The sequence below is a fragment of the Sinocyclocheilus anshuiensis genome, unplaced genomic scaffold (genome assembly GCF_001515605.1).
Source record: "Sinocyclocheilus anshuiensis isolate Anshui unplaced genomic scaffold, SAMN03320099.WGS_v1.1 scaffold2090, whole genome shotgun sequence".
Lineage (NCBI taxonomy): Eukaryota > Metazoa > Chordata > Actinopteri > Cypriniformes > Cyprinidae > Sinocyclocheilus > Sinocyclocheilus anshuiensis.
In genome coordinates, this window is record NW_015560626.1 from 135,199 (window position 1) to 146,930 (window position 11,732).

At 36.8% G+C, this 11,732-nt stretch overlaps 1 long non-coding RNA gene across 1 annotated transcript; it reads left to right on the plus strand.

The window, feature by feature from the left end:
- The first annotated feature begins 563 nt into the window (after positions 1-563).
- On the plus strand, positions 564-3,618 carry LOC107681969 (uncharacterized). The gene is made up of 4 exons (XR_001633322.1): positions 564-670; positions 793-837; positions 974-1,108; positions 3,263-3,618. It is a non-coding gene; the product is annotated as an uncharacterized LOC107681969 (long non-coding RNA).
- Positions 3,619-11,732: the final 8,114 nt, after the last annotated feature.

An 11,732-nucleotide genomic window follows, 5' to 3' on the forward strand; every position in this document is an offset into this window, starting at 1 on the left:
GGTTTCTAGAGCGGTTCTGGTGAGGGCAGGATGGGCATGCGGTGATTCAGCAGACTCAGCATAGTCTGGCAAAGCATCCATCACTTCACAGGCAGCCAGCGCTGAGGAACCTGCTGTTCTTTTGACTCTTGGCTGATGATCTCCTGCTGGGCACTGAACTCAATCTGACAGCTTCCTCCAAATCGCTTTCTTGTTGCGTTCCTGTGCCATAGATGTTTTTGGCCTAAGCTGAACACATTCTCTTTGAATCCTCGTAGCGTGTCTTTTGAATCAGGAGCTGGAAGAGATGGGTAAATAATTCATCCAGCCACGTGTGCCCTCTCTTGAGTAAATAAGGGTGCAGCTCTGCCTGCCGACCATTAGTGGTGTGTTTTCTTAGCCTATATAGCAGGGGTGCCCAAACTCGGTCCTGGAGGGCCGGTGTCCTGCAGAGTTTAGCTCCAACTTGCCTCAACACACCTGCCTTCAAGTTTCTAGTATGCCTAGTAAGAGCTTGATTAGCTGCTTCAGGTGTGTTTAATTGGGGTTGGAGCTAAACTCTTCAGGACACTGGCCCTCTAGGACCGAGTTTGGACAGCCCTGCTATATAGCATTATGAGTTATTCACATTCATCAAAATATCTCCTTTTACAGAAGAAAGAAATTCACACAGGTTTGGAACAACTTGAGGGTGAGTAAATGATGATACAATTTTCATTTTTGGGTGAACTATCCCTTTAATTGAAATCTAAATTTCAAATGATGTAATCACATAGTTCACACAGTAAATCAACTGTTTTCCACTTCCTGTAGTCTGACACCTGCTAGTGAATAACTCCGGGGATAATTTTGAACCTGGTATGCTATGCTATGCTATTCCACACTATTTCAGTGTACCACCATTGGATTGTGGATCGTTTTCATAGTACCCAGATCCACAGACACTAAACTTAAAATTAACCAGCAACTGTTCTCACGCTATCTTATCCTACAGATACAGATTCCCAAAATACTTCTGTTCAAGAGTGCAACTGGAGACTTTTTGAGACTGGGCTATTCTGGACAGGACTGTCTGACTGTGGATCTAAGGGAATTGGACCTCTTTGATGAAGTGGACTATTTATGGCGGGTATTGGAAGATCCAAATAGGAAGTGCACTAATAGTTTCCTGTAGGTTTGGGAGTGACATCAGAACTCGGTAATGTCAATATTAGAAGGCTATATGAATCTCAGTCATTCTTGAGACGTGGGACAAAACAGGTCCAGCAATGCTAACTGCTATTAGCTTTAAAAAATATAAATATTTTCAATTTTAAATGTCATGAGGGATTAATAATAGAATGTATTTAACACAATTATCACCTTCAATTTAATTTTCTCATTATTATACCAAATCTGTGTTTCTTAATGTCCTCTCACTACGTCTAAAACAGTGTGTCCACAGAGAAGGGTTCAATCATTCATATGCAATAAAATGGATAAAAATGTTTAGTTGCGTCTCCACTTTTTGTCAACACCGTCAGACGTTCAATAAAATGTAATAAAATCAGGGAATATCAGGAGGGGCAGCTGTCACTCTAAAGGACCCCCTTGCCACAGTTCACCTCTGCAGAGTACATCAGTGTCAGACAGGCTCTGCTAAGTTTTAGTTTTAGAATATTTTAAATCCTAATGTTAATATTTCCTTTGTCACAGCCATGATATGTCAACACCATCTTCCAATTTCTGAGGAAATTATTTGAAATATTTAGATAATTTTATTCTCCTGAAGCAGGTTCCATTAGCATCTAGCATCAACAGAAAAAAATAAAATGGCTACTACATGAACTCCATTGGTTTTGTGAAAGAAATGCCAAATTTGTCAACACCGTCAGATGTCACCACCATAAGATCTTGTGTTCCAATGATATATCAAAATATTTAAATGTGACTCTTGAATAAAAGCTTTATAAACAATAACATACTCACTGTTTGTTGTTTGTTTTAATACAGTAATTGACTGATTCAATTTTGATAGTTAAAATTATTACAAATTCATGTTTTCGTCACCACCGTCAGATGTGTCAACTCCGTCAGTTCTGTCAGCTCCGTCAGTTGAATATTTTGATAATATTTCATTATGATATTTTATATTTGTTGTGGAATTGTTGGTCACATGTGAAAGTGTAATCTGTCTGCTAACACGAGAATGTGTTTTGAAATGTTAAAAACATCTTGAATGCTGTTAAAGATAAAGTTGAAATTATATTACACAGTCCAAGGTAAAAAAGCACATTTTGTTAAAAAAGTGAGAAGTTGGGAGGTTGTATCAAAGTATAGCTCAGTAGCTTAGTACATATAAGATACATAAATGTAGTTTCATTTGTCTGAGTACAAGGTCTTATTTTTTCAATTTTGCACCCTGTTTTGTTCCACTTCTCAAGAATGACTGATCTGCAGGTGAGGTCATTTTATGTATAGTGTTTATGCAGATTATAATATAATATAAAGAAGCTTTTTGTGTGGTTTTATAATAATTAAGAACGTGGTTTGACTAATGAAATAATTTTTGTCATTTTTCTGAAGCATCATTCGCATTTCCAATGCCATTGTCATTATGTATTCCATGTTCACATTTGAAACATTTTGGAATAAAATGGGTGACACATTTGTCTTGAAAATGCTAATTCCATATTTTAACATCTAAATAAAAAATTCAGACTTTAACATTATTGGGCAAAATCACATATTTTTTGTCATTCACACAGTACTGATATTTACCTTGACATTTGTCTCATATTTTCATTACAGACATACTCGGACATTTAATTTATTTCTGTTAATGTTGATTTCATTTCAAGAATTGTTTTTTTTTTTAACGCTTTTAGTATTAGATAGCGATAATAACCCTGAGGTATTGTCGTTATTTGTTTATGTCACTGCTTACATTATCATAGTTTAAAAAATGCAGAAATTTTGAATGATGGATTGTCATATATTTAAAATTTAATGTCGGTCTGGAACTAGAATAAAACAATTAAATCTGTCTTATAGAAAGCATTTTTAAAGTGGTAAAAAAAAAAATATGAAGACACTATAAAATGTTTTCACGTTTTAATGCTGCCTCCATATGAAAAAAATGCAATGTGTTAGTTTTAATAAAAATCAACACCTGCAATATACAAGTTGTTGTAGCGCAGGCAGTAGTTTGAGCTGTCTGGATATGATTAAGAGAGAATGACTATGACATACGTGCACATCTCTGCTGCTCTTCAGTGTGAGCTAATGTTTCTCTGTTTTTCAGGGAAATATCCTCTCAGCTCGCGCTGTGCTGACAGCCTCAGATGAATCACCCTCGTTTATTCTGCTGATGCTGCAGGTATACGAGAGCCAGGAATTTAATATGCGGCTGTGGGAGAGAAGAGCTACGGGTGCTAGAGAGGATAAATAATTGAAAGGTCACACAGAGTGGCTGAACTGCTATACGTGAGCTATATGAGGAGCTCATTGTGTGTCTGTGTGTGTGTGTGGTTTCTTGCTGCATACATGGGGACTCAGATAAGATGAGGTTTATTAGGCATGTGTGGATTGTGACACATGGAACACAATGGTCTTATTTGCCCTGCCACATTATTCAGTGTAAATTGCTGTATACTATATGACAGAAGGTAAGATTTAATAATCTAGTAATCAAATAAACAAACAATCAAATCTGATATAATCTCTGCAGATGTTGTGATTTCTTCCTTATTCTCTTACAGAGGAAAATTGTATTGCTCAGTGATGCTCAGACCTCAGATGATTCGATTTTTGGTCCTGGAAGAGTTTGATAAGAATCTCTTAATGTCTGACTTTGGATTTCAGACTTGGCACAGCTGAAACAGTTCTCTTCTAAAACACAAAATGAGACTCATTACTGGTTTTTAAAAAATTCTAAATAGCAGTGGATTTCTGACATCTCCATTTGAAGAGCAAATGCAATTGAGACACTGAAGAGATTTCATATACACTACAGTTCAAAGGTTTGGGGTCAGTACTTTTTTAAAGAAATTAAAATACTTTTATTCAGCAAGGATGCATTAATTTGATCAAAAGTGATAGTAAAGACATTTATAATGTTACAAAACATGTCTATTGCAAATAAATGCTGTTCCTTTGAACTTTCATTAAAGAATTCTGAAAAACTTTATCATGGTTTCCACAAAAATGTGTGTAGGCCTACCAAGAAATTGTTTAATCAGCATATTAGAATGATTTTTTAAAGATCATGTGACACTAAAGACTGGAGTAATGACTGCTGAAATTTCAGCTTTACCGTGACAGAAATAAACACATTTTAATATGCATTAAAATAGAATTAAATTGTAGTAGTATTTCACAATATTACTGTTTTACTGTATTTTTGATCAAATAAATGCAGTCTTGGTGAGCTTAAGAGACTTCTTTCAAAAACAATAAAAGATCTTACCAACCCCAAACTTCTGAACGGTAGTGTATGATTTTTGTGCATTTAGATTTTGTTTATTTTCTAACCCTTTCTGTTTGGTTAGCATCTCCTCAGTGTGTTCACTTTCTCAAACTAGTCTCACTATTTTCAGCTCCCCACCCAAGTTATAGTGATATTCATTGTAGTCTTCCTCTTCAAAGCAACATGTTTTCACCAGAGCCTGCATGAAAGCCTTTGAAGAAGAAACCGGTCTGCATCACTGAAGCTTTTTAACAGAGCCAAATCTTTCAGTGAGTGTTCAGACTTAAAGCTGATATATCTAGAGGCTGAGCGTTTCACCTGATTATACCGTGACCATCTTCACTGATAAAACTCTGGATAAATCTTACTTCAGTCATATTATGATCTCCTCGCCGTCAGGGGAGAAGCCCCATATTGCTTCCACAGGAAACTGTAACAAATCCATCCACCCCCAAGTATGGCTGCAATATGACTGAGGTGTATATCCACAGCTTCCTGTGTCTGGGCAGCAGGTTTTCTCATATATTTCATATACATTTTTAAACAGAGGAAATCTAGAGCATTTGTACAGTTTTTATTCAGCTTGCAAGGGACCTTGGTTCAAATAAAAAATGGCTTAAACTCAGTTATCAACATTTAAATTTGTTGGAAGTTGCATTAAAAATCCACTTAAGAGTGTAAGTCTGTAGTTCTCAGTAGTTCTGATACCATTCTGAGTGTTTCTGGTTTGTGCAGGTTTCATTCCAGAGTTGCCGTGACCCTTGCAGAGTTGCAGTTGCAGTAATGGGCTGTAAGCTGTTAAGGGCCTAACCTCAGTGTCTCTCGGGACAGTTGTCTGCAGGTGAGTGATGGGGTTTGTGTGTGTGTGAGTATGTGATGGCGGAGGCCTTGCCCCTGATCGCTCTTGTGTTGTGAGGCAGAAGGGCATGAAGGGGCTTTTACTTCAAGGCCATGATATGGCATGTCAACATATCGCTTTTGTGGGGGTCAGAGATCACTGTCTGTTAAACTTAATTGTCAGTCCTCTTCATAAGCAGACTGCACTCATCAAATGCTTCCCATACAGGGAACTTCCCAATTGCAGTATGCACAAAACTAATAAAATTGGAGATGGGAACTATAAGGAATTTGACTATTCTGGTTCAGATTCTAATTCCTCTCAATATTTACAGTAATGTTTTGTTCTATTACTTAAAAAGAACTGGATCAAAAGAGGCATTAGTTTGTTAATCAGACTTGACTGATTTAAAAATAACTCTCATAAGAGTCATTAGTTTGAAAATCGTACTTCACAGATTCACGAGTGCGTGGATTCTTTTTGCCTAGATTTTGCATAAGAAAATTTGAAGAACAACAGTAAATTTGACCACAATTTCAGAGTCATTCGAGAATCTTAACTTTGCTGGTCATGCTGTGTTTCACACCAAATTGCAGTATTTCAGTACTGTGTTCTGTTTGCACATGCTGAAAATTAATGTGCGACAACCGTTAAAGCAATGAAACATCATGAAATCACTAAAGGTGGGGTAAGCGATTTTTCAAAAACGCTTTAGAAAACTGATTCGGGCGAACTAGCAAAACAAACTTGTAGCCAATCAGCAGTAAGGGGCGTGTCTACTCATGATGTGGAGGAGAGAGCGTTCAGTGCACAGGATGGACATTAGCGAGCTGAGCGACAGAAAGATAGAGATGGCGGATAAAAAACAAAAGAGGAAAACGTCTGCGGAACAAAAGAAGGCTTGAGGCAATAAGGCAAGAAGTAGGACCCGGGTAAATATTGGATCAGCTTTCCAGCGCTGGAGAGAACTCAAGTAGCGGAAGGCCTGCGATCGGATGCAGAGGTTGCTTTGTTTCTTCTCGATAGGTGAGTAATTAACACCGTGTCTGCGCCACAATAGCTAAAGTCTGTCTAGTACACTGGACGCGACAAAGCGACCGTTGAAAATCATTTGAAATTTGTATCAATACGTCATGAATAGAACGCAGCAGCAGTTTTCTGTCGGGGATTTGTCGTGTCGTGCCACGCCGCATCCAGTGTAGACCATAGATATGTATATATATCTATGGTGTAGACGGCATCACTGATTATAATGAATTCCGTAGTGTTTTGTTGCGCCGCGCCACTCGCGTCCGGTGTAGACACGGTGTAACATTGGTTTTACTTTGTTTCACAGAACGTACGTATGAAAGGTTCTCAGTTCACAATCCTAAATTACATTCACATGGAGCATTCAGATTTCAAGACAAAACTGCTAGCCTCCTTTTTTTGAGTGTAGTGAAGAAATTAATGTTAGGGATAGTTCACCCAAAAATGAGAATTCTGTCATTAATTACTCACCCCCACGTCGTTCCAAACCTGTAAGACCTTCCTTCATCTTCAGAACACAAATTAAGATATTTTTGATGAAATCCAAGAGCTCTCTGACCCTCCCGTAGACAGCAACGGTACTATCACGGTCAAGGCACAGAAACGTAGTAAGGACATCGTTAAAATAATCCATGTAATAATCCATGTATAATCCAGTAATTCAACCGTAATTTTACAAAGCTACGAGAATATTTTTGTGCGCAAAGAAAACAAAAATAATGCAGAGGAAAGCACGCGCATGCATCGTGATACTCTCCAAAATGGCGCCAGGGTGGAGAAGAATTGTTGAATAAAGTCATTATTTTTTTTCTTTGCGCACAAAAAGTATTCTTGTAGCTTCGTAAAATTACAGTTGAACCACTGATGTCACATAGACTATTTTAATGATGTCCTTACTACGTTTCTGTGCCTTGATTATGGTAGTACTCTTGCTGTCTATGGAGGGTCAGAGAGCTCTTGGATTTCATCAAAAATATCTTAATTTGTGTTCCGAGGATGAACGAAGGTCTTACAGGTTTGGAATGACATGAGGGTGAGTAATTAATAACATAATTTTCATGTTTTGGGTGAACTATCTCTTTAAGTTTTCACTCAAAATGTTATGACGATAATATAATTTTCAATGAAATACCATTTTAAAAGAATGTAAAATATAGGTATGTTTAATAGAGATCTCAGACATTTGAACCTCACCACACCATACTGAATAGACTGAGTGTTGTCATGTTATGTGAGACTGTCTGTGGTAGATGATCTTCACATAATAAACAAGTCAGAGCACATTACAAGATATTAGGGCAGGTCTAATGTAGGTCATATTCCAGTTAGTCTTTTCTCCAGGGGAAGCAATTTTTTTTCCTTCCAGACTTAAGCACCAGACTCTGAGCTTCGTCCTAATAAGACCTTGTGGTTTTAGAGAACACAACTCCTGTCTTCAGTTCTGTTTGACTCTAACACACTCTGTCTCGTCTCTGAAGACACCTCTGCCAGGCAACAGATGAAAATGTTCTCCACAGCAGAGCAGCAACACCTCAGAAGAGAAAATCTCAATAATTGACAGGCCTCTGACAGCTCTGTCTCACACACTTTGCGAGTGTGTGACATGTTTGTACAAGAAGATCTCTTCAGCTGCAACACAACCTTTGAAATGCTAATCTAAAATTTTTATATAGGCCTATCATTTGAGCATGAGAGTATAAATCAGCAATCAATTATATATACAGTTTAAATCTCTGTTGTCTCCTTTCTCAATGCCAGGGAAGCTTCCTGAAAAAGAAGATATATCCTAAGGTTAATTGCTCTCTCTTAAAGCGATAGTTCACCCCAAAAATGTAAATTCTGTCATTTATCCACCTTCCTGTTGTTTCAGAACCATATGACTTTTTTTCTTCCATGCAAAACATATGAAGATGTTTTAAAGACTCCGCTAGTCGCTATTTTCCATACAATCACGATATATGGGTATATATAAGCTTCGCTATATATATAAGCATATACAGTGGGTACGGAAAGTATTCAGACCCCCTTAAATTTTTCACTCTTTGTTATATTGCAGCCATTTGCTAAAATCATTTAAGTTAATTTTTTTTCCTCATTAATGTACACACAGCACCCCATATTGACAGAAAAACACAGAATCGTTGACATTTTTGCAGATTTATTAAAAAAGAAAAACTGAAATATCACATGGTCCTAAGTATTCAGACCCTTTGCTCAGTATTTAGTAGAAGCACCCTTTTGATCTAATACAGCCATGAGTCTTTTTCAAAGTCAAAGTCAAAGTCACTTTTATTGTCACATCACCACAGCACACGTGCCTTGGTGAGTGAAATTCTTGGGAGCGTGCTCCAGACAGTGCAGAAACAATTTACATATAAACATACAGACCTCAACAGATGACAATGTGCAATATGCACATACATATAGTCAGTACACACAGTGTACTATTAGACATACTTACAGTTAGCACTACACATTATACATTTATTTTTGGGAAAGATGCAATTTAAGGGGGTCTGAATACTTTCCGTACCCACTGTATATATGGCGATATATAAGCTTCAAGAAGGACGCAAAGCACCTTATAAGTATCATAAAATTGTTCCATACGATTATATATGATTAAAGGGATAGTTCACTCAAAAATGAAAATTCTGTAATTAGTTACTCACCCTCATGTCAACCTGTAAGACCTTCCTTCATCTTCAGAACACAAGTTAAGATATTTTTGATGAAATCCGAGAGCTTTCTGACCCTGTCTGTCAATATGGGGTGCTGTGTGTACATTAATGAGGAAAAAAATTAACTTAAATGATTTTAGCAAATGGCTGCAATATAACAAAGAATGAAAAATTTAAGGGGGTCTGAATACTTTCCGTACCCACTGTATATATGGCGATATATAAGCTTCAAGAAGGACGCAAAGCACCTTATAAGTATCATAAAATTGTTCCATACGATTATATATGATTAAAGGGATAGTTCACTCAAAAATGAAAATTCTGTAATTAGTTACTCACCCTCATGTCAACCTGTAAGACCTTCCTTCATCTTCAGAACACAAGTTAAGATATTTTTGATGAAATCCGAGAGCTTTCTGACCCTGAATTGACAGCAACATGACTGACACGTTCAAGGCCAAGAAATGTAGTAAGGACATCATTAAAATAGTCCATGTGACATCAGTGGTTCAACCGTAATGTTATGAAGCTACGAGAACACTTTTTCTGCACAAAGAAAACAAAAACAACAACTTTATTCAACAATTTCTTCTCTTCCGTGTCAGTCTTCGACGCGCGTTCACCAGAGTACCACAACGCTACGTTACCTAAAGTACCACAATGTGTGTGATGCTGATAACGCAGGAGCCTATGCAGGGTCAGAAAGCTCTCAGATTTCATCAAAAATATCTTAATTTGTGTTCCGAAGATGAACAAAGGTCTTAAGGGTTTGCAACGACATGAGGGTGAGTAATTAACGACAGAATTGTCATTTTTGTTTGAACTATCCCGTTAAGTATTTCGATAGCTTTATGGGAGAAACTGACCAAGTCATCTTCATCTCGAGCCCAGCTAATGGAATATATTATAGAATATATATTCATAGAACATTCATAGAATATATTCTTTTAAATGTTTGAGTTGATTGTTCACCTAACATTTTTTGAATACTTCCAAAATGTTTCAGAATGTTCAGAGAACATTTTGACGGTAACATTACATTCCCATAATGTTTGCATAATTATAAAATGGAATGTTCCCTTAACATCTGTATAACCAAGATTTTTATTTATTTTTTTTTTAAACTGTACATTTTGATTGTTCAGAGAACATCAGAAATAACATTTTCATAAATTAATGGGTATGTTAGAAAAATGTTCTTTTATTTATTTATTTATTTTTTAGCTGGGAGTGAGCGGTTAACTTATGCAAACGAATCATTGAGTCATTGAGTTCTTTTAATCATCAAGACAGGGATCAACTTGATCAACTCTAAGCTTTGGACTGATCCAATAAACCTCAATTTTGGATGGTGAATGAATCATTTAGACCAATATAATGAACTACATCAACCAATTCAATGACAAGTCCTCGGACATTGCTATTAGTGACAGAAGTTTCATTTTTGAATTATCTTTTTCTTTGAGACATGGGTTTAATAGGTAAATGACCTTGAGCAGTATACGGCCAGCTGATTTGCATTTGGTGTGAAGATTGGAATGAATGAATCATAATATTGATGCTTTGAATACCCTCTGTTCAATATGCATGAAATAGACTTGAGGCAAAGCTAATAGGATGATCCTCCACAATCTATGGACTCGTTTTAAGCACCAACATCTTATCACAAATTATCATACATTTCCTTTGGATTAAAGATTAATACTGTTAGTGTATCTATAGAATAGAAAAGAACAAAATGACACACTACAGCTAAAATATACAGATGGAGTCAGGAGGTTATTGTCAGAGTTTAGCGGTGTGAACAGTTGTCTGCCCCCTTTATATGACTGAACCAGTGCCATCAGTCTTTTTTAATGTGTCATTTGAGATGTCTCACTCCAGTTCTTCATCTCTCTTTTGTTCGCTCCTCTCACAGGACCACACACAAGAGCCGGAGAGCTGAAAGCCTATTATCTACAATCGCTTTCTGCGGGGTACTGTTATCTGTTTTCATGTCTCATAGCTAGTTTTAAAGACACCCACAACTGAGTGCTTCTCCTCTTTTGTGGATTCAGAATTGGCAGATTCAAGAACAAACAAATTCTCACACTGGATTTCAAAAACAAAGAAAGTCTATGGCTTACAAAGAGTTAGAGAGGCAAATTGGGCCTCTTATTATAATCCAAAGAGAATTACTGCACAAAGGAGAATTAGGAACCGCACAAAAGATGAGAATGCACAATATAGCACTGACAAAACTAATAATGCATTCAGAGCCAAAGTTTCCCTCCTGTGTCCAAAGAGAGGAAATAACAATTTCCAATTAACCCAATTGAACTTTCATAATAACGTTTACTTATATGAAACAGTAATATTCTGAACTATTATAATAATTTTAAAAAGGAGTTTTAGAGATTTACACATAAACCACATCTAGTCATTATTATGTTCATATTTCATAAGTCAACATGAATTGCTATTCATATGTGAAACAGGATATTCACTGAGACAGGGCTGCGTTCAGCCCCGACAAAACGGTGCAAAACGTTTTTTAAACGGAAACGGTAGTGCGTTGAACACCCTGTTCTGATGACGCAAGAGTTGCAACTATGGCAGCTGAGAAAGCCATTTTTTGTGTTCTTTTTTGAAGAATTTTCGGAGCCTGATGAAATCCGTATAAATACGTGCTTAATGCTGCAAAATACGCTGGATGTTACAGTCACTGCCCTTGCCGTCCAGAATAAAAGAGAACATCCCAATCAAATGAAGGGATTTG